This window comes from Falco peregrinus, chromosome 1 (genome assembly GCF_023634155.1).
Source record: "Falco peregrinus isolate bFalPer1 chromosome 1, bFalPer1.pri, whole genome shotgun sequence".
Classification (NCBI taxonomy): domain Eukaryota; kingdom Metazoa; phylum Chordata; class Aves; order Falconiformes; family Falconidae; genus Falco; species Falco peregrinus.
In genome coordinates this window covers 70,580,867-70,593,327 of record NC_073721.1, presented here as the reverse complement: position 1 = coordinate 70,593,327, position 12,461 = coordinate 70,580,867, and the positions used below count along the sequence as shown (strand labels likewise).

Below are 12,461 nucleotides of genomic sequence, written 5' to 3'. Positions count from 1 at the left end.
CGGCCACCCGCAACATGGCGGCGCATGGGGATGGTGCTGGAAAGCATGTGTGACATTTGGCTGCTCGATGGGGTTCTGAATTGTCAAAGGCAGGCGGCACGGCTGGCGAAGCAGTGCCCTACGGCCCCCTTGCAGGCAGAGGGTACGGCTGTAGGCCGCAGAGCGGGCTCTGCTGCCAGCCCTCGTTTTTTCCGTGATTAAAACCCAAAAGAAGCGCCGTGTTATGGCAGGGCAAGGCCACGCGAAGTTGCGCGGTAGCCCTCTCGCCGGACGCAGTGCGGAGCTGGGCGGCGTCCCGACCGTGTGTCGCTGCCGAGGCAGGACTCGAACTCGCGGTCCTTCAGCCTGCCGGCTCTCTACGCTACTCGCGCAGCCACTGGGGCAGCCTACGCGCGCGCCCGCGCGGGCCGCTAAAGGGAGGGGGGCAGGCGGAGCGGCCCGCGGGCGCGGGCGCGCGCAGCTGGTCGCCGGCCGCGCGCACTCTCCCAGGCTTCCCAGGGATTCCAGCGGCAGCAGGAAGAGGCGCTTCCCCGCGCACGCGCAGCTGGCCGGGCGGGCGCGCGCTGAGCCGCGGCGGCGGGAGGGAGGGGGGGAGGGGAGGGAAGCTGCTGAGGTAAAGTTAGGGGGAGAGAGAGACTCCGTCAGCGAAGCGAGAGCCGGGGAAGCTCGGCGGCCGCCATTACTGAGCCGAGAGCGCCGGGGAGGGAACGGAGAGGTGGGACGGGGCTGCGGCGGCCGGGAGCGCTCGGGAGCTGCGGGCCGGAGAGCGGAGAGAGCCCCGCGGGGAGGAAAAGCCGCCGGGGGCGCCGGCGTGGAGAGAGCGTCCCGGGAATGCTGCCGCTCCCGCCGCCGCCGAGGAGCCGGATCCCGACGGCGCGAGGTGAGGGGAGGAATCCGGTCCCGCGGGACCCGGCCCGGCCCGGCGGCCCGGAGCGGGGCGGCCGGCCCGGCAGGCGGAAGGGGAGCGGGGGGAGGAGGAGGCGGCCGGAGCCTGGCGAGCTGGTGCGGCGGCCGCTGGCTGCAACCAGTTCAAAGGGCTGGGGCTGGCGTGGGGAGAGGGGAGCCAGCCCCCCCTCCCCCTTTCCCCCGCACGGCCCCCTCGGCACCTCCGTGCGAGGGAGGGGAGCCGGGAAGGGCAGGGAGCGGAGTGCCTGGTCCCAGACAGGTGATGAAGGCCTGAGCAATGGGAGGGTCTGAGCCTGCTGTACGAGGCTGCCAGCTGGTCACGGCTCTCCAGGGAGGGAGGAAGGCAGGAAGGGGAGCTTCCCTGCTCCTCTTTTCTTCCTTCCTCATTCCCTTCTTCCCCCTACTCCTTCAGCTTCCTCCCTTCTTCCATTCCTGCTGCCCCCCCCCCTTTTCTGTTCTCCTTTCTCTGTACTTCTTTTCCTCCTCGTCGCCCCCTTTACTCATTCTTGTCTTATCTGTTCTTTTCCTTCTCTACTAAATTTGAACAGTTGTCAGTTCCTCTCCTCCTTCCTTTCACCTTCAAATATTGCTCGATATTAAATTTCAGAAAACTTCACTCTCCTAATGATGTGTGTGCATTTCTGTTTTTCCACCAGGTGGATTTTAAGGCTTTGAAATAGGGTAGCCAGTTGCAGTGTTGCAGCTTTCAAGCGTTTTGAATCCCTTCGACCAGCATAACCTTTAGACTCTCTCCACCCAAGGAAAGCACCAGATATACAGATATAATGCCACACTGTTCCAAATTTAGGCCACAAGGACTGTAAACTGCTGTTTTAATTGAAAATAGAAGAAAGACCATTTACTTGTAAAAGGAAGACATACTTGTCACCTTCCCTCCAGAATACACCCCACCCTTCCTCGCTACCCCCCTTTTGCCCTCTCCTGTATCGCTTTTGATAACAGCATGGAATATTTCCTTAATAAGTAGGAGGGAAACGTTTTTAATCTAGACCAAAATAGGCCTGTGGGGGTATGTGTGTATTCTTTAGTTCAGTGTCATGCAGATAACTGGAGGGTTATTTCTTTCTTAATAAAGATCCTTGACAGAAATTTAAAAACTCTACACTGCAGAGTAAAAACAGGAGGGAACAGCGTTTGCTGGTCAATTGGACGTCCATTTTAAACCTGTGCATTGAAGCCAGTTACAGCACTGGTACTTGTATACTTATGTCATAAATGAATGAGGAATTAATAGGCAGCTTTTTTTCCCTTGTGTTGTCTTACCTTCCTGAGATTCTTCAGTATGACAGCTGTTTTCAGCAGTGACATCAGTGGCCAGAGTTAAGTGCTTTCTCAAAAACCGTATATATTTTAAATTTATAGTACATAACTAAAATGAGCATATTAAATGATCCATCCAGGTGCATTTTTACAAGGGTTTATTTTCCTTTGTGCTGCTTTGAAAATCATTTTTAAGGAAGTGCTAAAATTCTCAAAAATCTATTTATAGCACTCTACTGAAACTCAGTGCTACTAGAGCTTGGGAAGTATGATGTAAATACAGTAGTTTTTTGAAGGAGTCTGTGGTACTACAAGTATCAGAAATTGTTTAAGCATTTGTTACGTTATCACTAGCTTGTGTTAGTATAACAAGTTGCTTTTAAGCTTGGAACATACTGAGCTTAAGTAGTATGCTTTTCTTTTTTTAAAGTATCCCTATAGAAAGCAGCTGCCAGCATTGTAAAAATGTAAATAATTGCAACCAAATGCCTACCACTCCCTGGTATTGGACTTTATTTTAGCTAAGGTGTTGCATGTGTAACATAATCCAATTAAATACTTTGGGCTGAGACTAAATTGTTTTAAAATGCTATATTTAGCACCAACAGCATCAGAGGCTGCACATGTTTTTGAGGTTAAAGGTAAAACGTGCTTTCCTAAAGCTGTAGGTGTTTCTACGTGTGCAAACTTTGTAGGAGAGAAAAGCACTGATCATAATAATAGATTGTTCTGTATAACTTCCCCTTTGGGACTTGTTATTTGAGTAGATAGCGCAAAAATAATTCCATTCTGTTTAATAGCAATATTAGAAGTATGCTGATGGGATCTTAAGACTTCCAGAAGCATTGCCTTAACAGAAGATAAATCGCGTGTACTGGCGTCCTTCAGGAGTATTTTGTGTAAAACTTCAAAACACTCCACTACTCATAGTAGACTGGTATGTGGCGGTGTGTTCTTAGCGTGTAAGGCATCCTTCAGGAGGACACTCGCAGACCTTCGCTGAAGGAACGGAAGTTTGCGAAGCCGAATATTCTGCGTTGAGTCCCGCCGGCGTAGCTGTGTCCGTGAGCAAACCGAGAACAGTCACGTCGGTGGCCGTGACGCACCTAGGCAGGCAGAGCCCGTGCTGCATTCTCGCCGGGTGATAAGGAAAGAAATGCTCTTCCCGGGAGCTCGCCGTGCCCGTGCTCGGGGACGGTGCGCCGTGCTGGCGCGAGCTGCTGGTCCCAGTCTCGGCCGCTAGGGGGCTTTGTAAGCGTGCCTGTCCCGCGCCGCCCGGCCCGGCCCGACCGCGGCGAGCTGCCGGCGGGTCTGTCCCTTTTAACTACATGTTTAAAGTAAATAATGCAGGAGCTGACCTAAGCTGCATGTTGCTTTTGAAGTACTCCACCGTACTCATAGCTATAAGAAAAAGTTTACTTTCGGGTAGTCCTGATAACACGGGGAATTCAGAACTAGGACCGTCAAGATTTTCTCTGTCTGTTGTATTTCTTTCTGTCTTAATGGGCGCACAAAACTCTATCGTTTCTTTTTTTTTCTTTTTTTCTTTTCTTTTTTTTTTTTAATTCCCTGAACATTTTAACCTAAAGGTCAGTGTAAGTGAACTGGAGTATCCTTGTTTTTTTCATCAGTTTTAAAGGTATTATGTTTTACAGATTGTTGGTTGAACCCTCTCATCACTTCCGTATATTGATGGATTTTAACGAAATATTCCAAGAAAAAATGATTTCAGAATTCCTTGGAGGAAAATCTGAACCAATTATAGTCAATTTATTTTGAATTAAAGTTTTAACTGTGCTTCTCTAGTCACCAACACATACTGGAAGCTGAAATAATTAAACTGTTGCTAGTTCTGCACATTACATTTTGTGGTACATTAGAGTTATTTCTTTGACTTTTAGTTGCAATTCCCATGCATCTTTGCAATCCTGCATCAGTTGACATGTAAGTGTAAGAGAAGGCTGTTTGCATTTAAAAAAGTAAGACCAATACCTGCATGCACAATTTTGGAAATTGTGTATGTTGTTGCATCTTGGCATTAATTTAAGTTGGCTAATTTTTATGCAGAATATTTTTTACTGCTTACATATGCCTTTTCACTTGCTCATTTCATAACTTAAAAAAGAAATGAGTAACCAGTGTTCTCATTTTACACAAGTAGAAATTATACATACGGCCTGTACAAGGTCAAAGAACAGACTACTGTTTGAATTAGGTCTCAAAACTTTGGGTGTTGGGTCCTGGGTTCTATACTGCCATGCAAAATAACATTAAAATATCCAGATATGTGGATCAGTGAAATTTGTTAGGTTGCTGCTGCCAGGATGTAAATTTTTGCAGGAAATGTGTTTTAGCTCTTTTTCACTCCTTACCTTGATCCCTTCTTCCTCACCTGCTTCTTCTTTTTTTTACCAGTTCTTTCTTGGGTCCCCTTTGTAAAATTTCTCCCATTGGTTCTTTTGTGTTCTTCCTGAATAACTTTGTAAATAAGCCTGATCAGGTAGTCTTGCACTAAGGAACTTCTGTGAGCACTATACATGTCTTTAGTAGGAGCTTCTCCTGTGCAAAGATATGAATTTATTTTTCTTTTAAACTTGTACTGTTCCCTTTCCTGTTAAAATATTGGCTTTGAACCTAGATGGAGTGCTGTCAAATTCTCGGAAATCTGTAGATACGTAACTTGAGATGCCTAAGCTCAGACTAGTTTAGCACTGATAATTTGAACCTTTGCAGTTTACCTGTTCGTTGTACCTTGATCTTACTTGTATTATAGGTTGCTTTGGGGGTTTTGGTTAGTTTTGTGTTTTTTAACAGCAACAATGATAACAGATGCCCCCTGGAATGCGAGATTCCAGTTAAAGTATGATGTTTTGTTTTGAGTTTAGAAATAGAGTTTAGGCATTGATTTCATTTTTCGTAAAACACTGGCGGTCTTGAGAGTATTGCTACTAATAGGAGGAATTTAGTGAACCTAGTAAGAACTAAAAGCTTTGAACCTCTGTTTTTAACCGCATTTTTGCACTAATTTGTAATGTGAAGTTGGGCAGTCAGGTTTTTTCTCTTTTTTTTAAATAAATGTAAAGAATTATCTAGGCTACATAACTCCTTCAGGTATGGTAGTTGGCTATCATGCTAACCGAATCTGAAATGAACAATGGTTGGGGTAATCCATTCTTATCCTTCATTTACCTAGCATGACTAATCACCATACCACTTAAACTGTGTTGCTTTTCAGTCAGAGTATCACTATTGAAGGCATTTCAAGGCAGTGCCCATTACTGTCTTGTTATTGCCTGATTAAGCATATTTCCCGATGAGCAATCTGAATCTTTTTTTTTCCTAGTGTTGGCTGGTACTTGCAGTATTTTACCCTTATTTTTATTGTATTTACCTGTATTTATAAGTGAGATTACAGTTACTTAAGATTAGCAGCATTTGTGAAGGGAAGAATATTGGCATGTTAATAATGGAGACAGGACACATGAAGTGGCTAGGACCTCGTCAGACTTTGGTAAAGTTGTTGATAAGATGAAATTGGTATACTATGTATCTGGTTTAGTTTCTAAAAAGGATTTTGATTTGAAGAGAAGATTCCTCATGCTTGTTCCAGTGGAAAGATACCTCTTGGTAAATACTGAATGAGAAGTAACAAATTACATTAAACTACATCAACATCAGATTTTTTACTGGTTCTTGAAATGAAAATGGTTGATTTGTTTTTCTGGTATGTTTTGGGTAGAGCTGTAATTACTGATGTGCTGATAGGTCTTGGAGTTTGGATACCTTATTGAATATTTTCCAATGCCAAGTTTTGGTTCTCAAAAAATGCAGTGAGGGGTGACTTGGTGTAAGAACTTTCTGTGAGCAGTAACCTGAATCCAGAGCTGTAACTTCCTTGGGATCATGGTCTTTGTTTTTTGAGTGTGCTGTGCATTCAAAAGTCATCCTACAAACCATTTCAGTGATATCTAATGTGTTTGAATTTATTTTACGATCCACTGTAGAGGTCACAGTAGCTTTCTCTTGGTGTATTCGTATACCCTGCAAAGCTGACTAGACTGTGATGGCCCTTTTTCTCATGTGTGCTTTTCTTCACTTGGCAAGCTAATTTACAAACATTATCACAAGACTACGGTAATTGAAAATAACCCTTAAAAATACTGGTCTGTAAACTGTTGCATTTAGACAGCATTACAGAGTGAGTAAAGGACTCTGGGAAAACACTGTTACTTTCCCTATTGGCATTATTTGTGGCTGCTTAAATGGTTGTTGGTCATGAGCAATTCTGTAGAGTCTTTCAGACAACATTTCTGCTTTGGCCGTTTTAGGTCTGAAGGTGGTAAACATGTGTAGGGTCAGAAAGCAATTTTGGAAAGTATTCAGCATTACGCAGAACTATTTACCTGTAAGTGATTTTCTTGGCTATGGACCCACATACAAGTTCCTGTGCAGCCACAATTTCTAAATGATAAGGTATTAACTATTTTAGTATTTATTAGTTGCTAATAATATGGTATTCTGTGCTAATGTTTAGAATTCTGCTCAGAAGTCATGGGGAGACAAGTATTTGAAAATAGGGCTTTCTCTGGCCTATTAATGCTTCTGGCTCATCTTGTGGTGGCCTGTCTTGGAGCTTTCTCTTGTGGTAGTGTGCATTGCAAAATGGCTGATGTTCCTTCCCCAAGCACTAGATGCATTCTTTCAGGCAGAGAAACTTTTCTAGTGATCTGTCTGCTCTTCCACGTACCCTTCTCCAGACTCCCATAGTTTGTTTCCTCACCTGCAACTATCTGTTCTGCTCGCCTAGCTGTGGACGTAGAGGAGTGCCACAGCTAGGAGGTAAGGGCAGGGAGTTATTTACCTCCTGTGTTCTCTTCCAAGTAATAAGAGTTTAGCTTTGCAGCTGAGCCAGGCTTAGTGTGGGACTGGTAGCCTGCTGCCTAATGATTTTGGCGTTTGGTAACAAGTTGGACTTGAAGTATTATTATGGTATTGGTATATTGCTTATCACTATTGCTGAACCCTTTCTGTTCACAAAGAAAGTTTACTAAAGCTTAGACTTTTTAAATTAGCTGTATTATTCCCAAAGAAAAGTGGAATTACTAAGAGTATCATCATAAGTAACAAAACAAGAAGAAGCTCTGCCATACCTTCTTGACGTGATGTTTAGCACATGCACAGTGTGGTGCTGCACCCTTCTTCAGAGTGACACTTTTCCTTAGTTATGTGGCTTACAAATGCCTCAAGTTCTCTTTCTGCATCTTAATATGTGCTTCACTGGCTTGGCATTCAAAGTCTGGGTTTTGTGTGGGTACAAGCTGAAGAAGTTCCCTGGAAGAGAGGTCCATTTTTGGTTACTTTGTAGCAGCATCCCTGCAGTACAATCATCAACACTTATCAAGGTTATACTAATAATTTGTATCCTAGTTGAGAATTTACAATTTTCAAATATAATTATGCTTTCAATTTCTGATTTGTCATAGTCTGTGAGGCCTTTTAATTAAGAAATGCTGTACTACAGATAAAAGGGTTTTGAGGTAGATTGTACTTTTTCCCAGTAATAAAATGTATATACATGTATTTAAGCATACATTAATTTTATATATTTTGTACTTACAGACTATACTTCCTTCAACTTGGAAAGCTATGTTCTAGATGTTTCAGAATTCCAAATTCTTGTGCAAGTGATTAGTGATATGCATAACTCACATCTGTTATCTGAGATACTACGTTTGGTTTTTTTTTCAGAAAAGGCTTCTGCAACCTAGGTATTGTTAAAATACCAAGTTGAACTTGTGAAATCACAGTCACTTAAGAAGAATTGTTCCCTTTCTGTCCCAAGTATTAATAGCTGTGCTTACAGGATTTAAACCCTCTTAAGTTTAGAGGAAGACCAACATGAGTTCTGAGTTCTGTTTATAGGTTTAAATTGAGGAAAACAATCCTCATGCACAGGTGAAGTGTTGTACCTTCTCTGATTGCTGCTGCTGCTTTCATAATTTTGAAAATATTAATGATTCTTACTTTTCATTTTCAGATCCCTCAGGGAAGGACTTACTGAAGGACACTGTTTAAATGTGTGGCATTACTGCAGGAAGATTGCAGCAGGATAATCATCTTGCTTTGCACCTTGTTTTCCTAAGGGTAAGTTGGGACTTTAGGTCTTCATAAACTTGTGTTTAAGGGGGGAAGTGAGTAAGAAAGTACAATATGATACACCTTATTTTCTTTATAACTAAATCTGGAAATCTAAGAGCCTGTAGAGACAAGGTCCTATGGTGTGACTGTAGAAGGTCAGAGATTCTTCCTGCGGTGATGTCATATATTGTGTCTTCTGTAGTTCTTCAGAAATTTTCTATTTAAATATAGAAATGCTCTATTTTCAATTCAAAGATTGAAATTAGTTGGGGAAATCAAACAACTCTTCCTTTGAATCTGTAACAAAGATGGGGGGGGCAATGAATTGTAGTGTTTTCAATTTGTTATAATGGAATTAGGCAGATTGAAGTAAGATAATTGAACTTACTTTACCATGAATTTCCAGTGTGTAGTGTATGTTTTAAAACAGTATAAAACTATAAAGTACTTTTAAATTAGTGGTATACTGAAAAGAAGAATCTTCCATTTAGGGAGCAATTTGATAATGATTGCATATTAAATGTGTAGCCATTATAACTTCAGGTTTCTACCAGGTTTATTACTTAACATAGATTTCATTCTGTGACTTTGCTTTGTACAATCAGTGCACAGTAGAAACTGTATAAGGAATGGAAAGAAAACCACACTGGTTTTAAATATCTTCAGTAATTCAACTGCCTCTATGGGTGAAATTCTTCCATGTCAGAAATTTTGTGAGAGACTAATGTGTGTGTTTTCCCTGTGTCGGTGTCCCATTTCACCTTTCTCTTTGTACTTACTTACAAATGTATCGATTTGACAAACATTTATTGCTTGAGGAGGATGAACCTTTGTTAAGTGAGGATGTAGAGTATCTGAAAGTATTGATTCTTTCTTATAAACCAGTTGCAAATTGATACTGTCTTCCTGATTAATGAAATAATCCCATGGATGAAGATTTTTGTGTTCTGGTTTAGTCCACACCAAATCTGTATTGTGCTGTGGCAAACAAAACATTTTATAGTGGAAGTGCTGACTAAACTTCTCATTCTAATGGTTTGAATGATGCTACTGTGATAAGCTTTGCTTCAGAAAGAAAATACCAGGTTTATTTGTAGTAATATAAATGCTGTTCATGAAGAATTTACTTTCGCCATGTATTTTTTATTCCCAGAACCATTTTCTGTTACCTCTAAAATCTGTGTTTTAAGGATGTAAAGAACAGTGGAAAGAGTAAAAACCAAAATTTAAAATACAAATTCTTTTTCTGAATGTGTCATTGAGTAAACTGATTTAAACAAAAAAAGAAAATAATTCCTAAAACATGGCATAAACATTTCCATTTTTGTAATACAAAAAATCTGAAGTACCGAAACTAGAATGAGTTTACTTTCCTCGTCATTTTGTAATGAAGTTGAAACTTGTAAAAGAAGATACTTTCCTTGACTATGATTTCTGTAACTGAAAGCTGGTTTTATGTATATATATAAAAAATATATTTTATTTTATACGTTGGTCAATTAATTTCATTACAAATACTGTTAGATAGGTACAATTTCTAGATGTTAGTAAGTTGGAAAGCTCTGTTGACCAGGCACTGATTCTATACAAGGTATTAAAGGTTTCAATATTTTTATCTTGTGTTGCAACTTGTCATGATACAAATATGTCCTGGTTTCAGTTGGGATAGTTTTCTTCTTTATAGGTAGTACAGTGCTGTCTTTTGGCTCTGATGTGAGAACAATGTTGATAGGACGCTGATGTTTTTAGTTGTTGCTGGGTGATGTTTATACTAAGTCAAGGACTTTCTGGTTTCTCGGGCCCTGCCAGTGAGAAGGCTGGAGGGGCATGGGAAACTGGGAGGGGACACAGCCAGGGCAGCTGATCCAAACTAGCCAAAGGGGTATGCCATACCGTATGGCATCATGCTGAGCACATAAACCGGGGGAAGAACAAGGAAGCAGGGGACATCCGGCATTATGGTGTTTTGTTTTCCCAAGTAACCATTACACATGCTGGAGTGCTGCTTCCCTGGAGGTGGCCGAACACCTGCCTGCCCGTGGGAAGTGGTGAATGAATTCTTTGCTTTGCTTTGCTTACATGTGTGGCTTTTGCTTTACCTATTAAATTGTTCTTATCTGAACCCTTGAGTTTTACATTCCTTTCCGATTCTCTTCCCCATCCCTCTGGGTGAGGGAGGAGTGAGCAGGCGGCTGCGTGGTGCTTGGTTGCTGGTTGGGGTTAAACCATGACAAAATACTACTTTTACTGCTGCATGTCTTCAAACTCAGATATATTTTAGCAGTTGTGAATTAGTTTTACAAGTATTAAAGCAGATTTTGAGAGCTTTTTGGGTGACAGTTTCTACACTATTTATTTCTTTTTAAACAAAAGGAAGGTACTACAGTACCCTTCTCAATAAATTGTTGCTAAGAATGAAAAAATACATAATAAATAATGGTGAAATATGGATATTATAAATTCAGTATGAATGCTTGTTATGCCCTTTCCTTTGTATAAGGGCTATAGTCGTGGTTTAACCCTGGCCGGCAACCAAGCACCACGCAGCCGCTTGCTCACTCCCCCCTCACCCAGAGGGATGGGGAAGAGAATCGGAAAGGAATGTGAAACTCAAAGGTTGAGATAAGAACAGTTTAATAGGTAAAGCAAAAGCCACTCATGCAAGCAAAGCAAAACAAGGAATTCATTCACCACTTCCCACAGGCAGGCAGGTGTTTGGCCATCCCTAGGGAAGCAGGGCTCCAGCACGCCTAACAGTTACTCGGGGAGACAAACGCCATAATGCCGGGTGTCCCCTGCTTCCTTGTTCTTCCCCCAGCTTATGTGCTCAGCATGATGTCATATGGTATGGAATATCCCTTTGGCTAGTTTGGGTCAGCTGCCCTGGCTGCGTCCCCTCCCAGTTTCCCATGCCCCTCCAGCCCTCTCACTGCAGGGCCTGAGAAACTGAGAAGTCCTTGATTTAGTATAAACACTACTTAGCAACAACTAAAAACATCAGTGTCCTATCAACATTGTTCTCACACCAAATCCAAAACACAGCACTGCACCAGCTACTAAGAAGAAAATTAACTATCCCAGCTGAAACCAGGACAGCCGTTTACAGGTTTGTTTACATACATTTATGTTGTTACTTTTTTACTCCACAAGTGTAAACCCAAATACATTAAGTACAGTAGTCTGTACCTTTCATTTATAGGGCTATGTTATAGCTGTCTTTTTTTCTAAGAAAATGAGAAGTATTTTTTATTAGAATGTTTTCACGAAATTATAGAACAGTGTAGGTTGGAAGTGACCTCTGAAGGTCATCTTGTCCAACCTTCTGGCTCAAGCAGGGTCACCTAGAGCAGGCTGCTGAGGACCATGCTGTCTGGGTAACCTGTGCCAGTGCTCAGTCACCCTCAGAATATAAAAGTGTTTCCTGATGTTCATATGGCACCTCCTGTGTTTCCGTCTGTGCCCGTTGCCTCTTGTTCTGGCACTGGGCACCTCTGAAAAGAGTCTGGCTCTGTCGTCTTTGTGCGTTTTCTCCAAATATTTGTGCACACTGATGGGATCCCCGCCCCCCAAGCCTTTTCTTCTCCTGGCTAAACAGTCCCAGCTCTGCCAGCCTTTCCTTATATGAGAGATGCTTCAGTCCATTAATCAGTTTAGTGACCCTTTGCTGGACCCTGTCTGGTAGCTCTGTATCTCTTTTATTTTACACTGTGTCCAGTTCTACAGTACATCCGGTGTGGCTTCACCAGTGCTGTGTAGAGGGGAAGGTTCACCCACCTTGACCTGCTGGTAATACTTTGTCTAATGCTGCCCAGGGTACAGTTAGCCTTGTTTGCCACAAGTGTGCATTGCTGGCTCATGTTTAGCTTGCTGCCCACTGGGATCCCCAGGTCTTTTTCTGTAAAACTGCTTTCCAACCAGTTGGTTCCCAGTATATGCTGGTACATGTATTATTTCTCCCTGGCTGCAGGACATTGCAGTGCACGAGGTTTCCATCAGCCCATGTCTTCAGCCTGTTGAGGTCTCCCTGAAAGGCAGCATGACTCTTCGGTGTATCAGCCAATCCTCCCAGTTCTGTCATTAGCAGATATACAGAGGGCACACTCTGTCCCGTCATCCAACTCATTAATGAAGACGTT

General features: G+C 42.5%; 1 protein-coding gene across 2 annotated transcripts in view; it reads left to right on the top strand.

The window, feature by feature from the left end:
- Window positions 1–593: 593 nt before the first annotated feature.
- ARHGAP5 (Rho GTPase activating protein 5) overlaps window positions 594–12,461 on the top strand; it is a 55,897-nt gene continuing 44,029 nt past the window's right edge. The window contains exons 1-2 of one of the 2 annotated variants that reach the window (XM_055797724.1): window positions 594–880; window positions 8,225–8,331. The gene's annotated coding sequence lies outside the window, so the exon portion shown is untranslated. The remainder of the gene's footprint in view (window positions 881–8,224; window positions 8,332–12,461) is intronic. The other variant, XM_055797716.1, reaches the window with a different exon arrangement.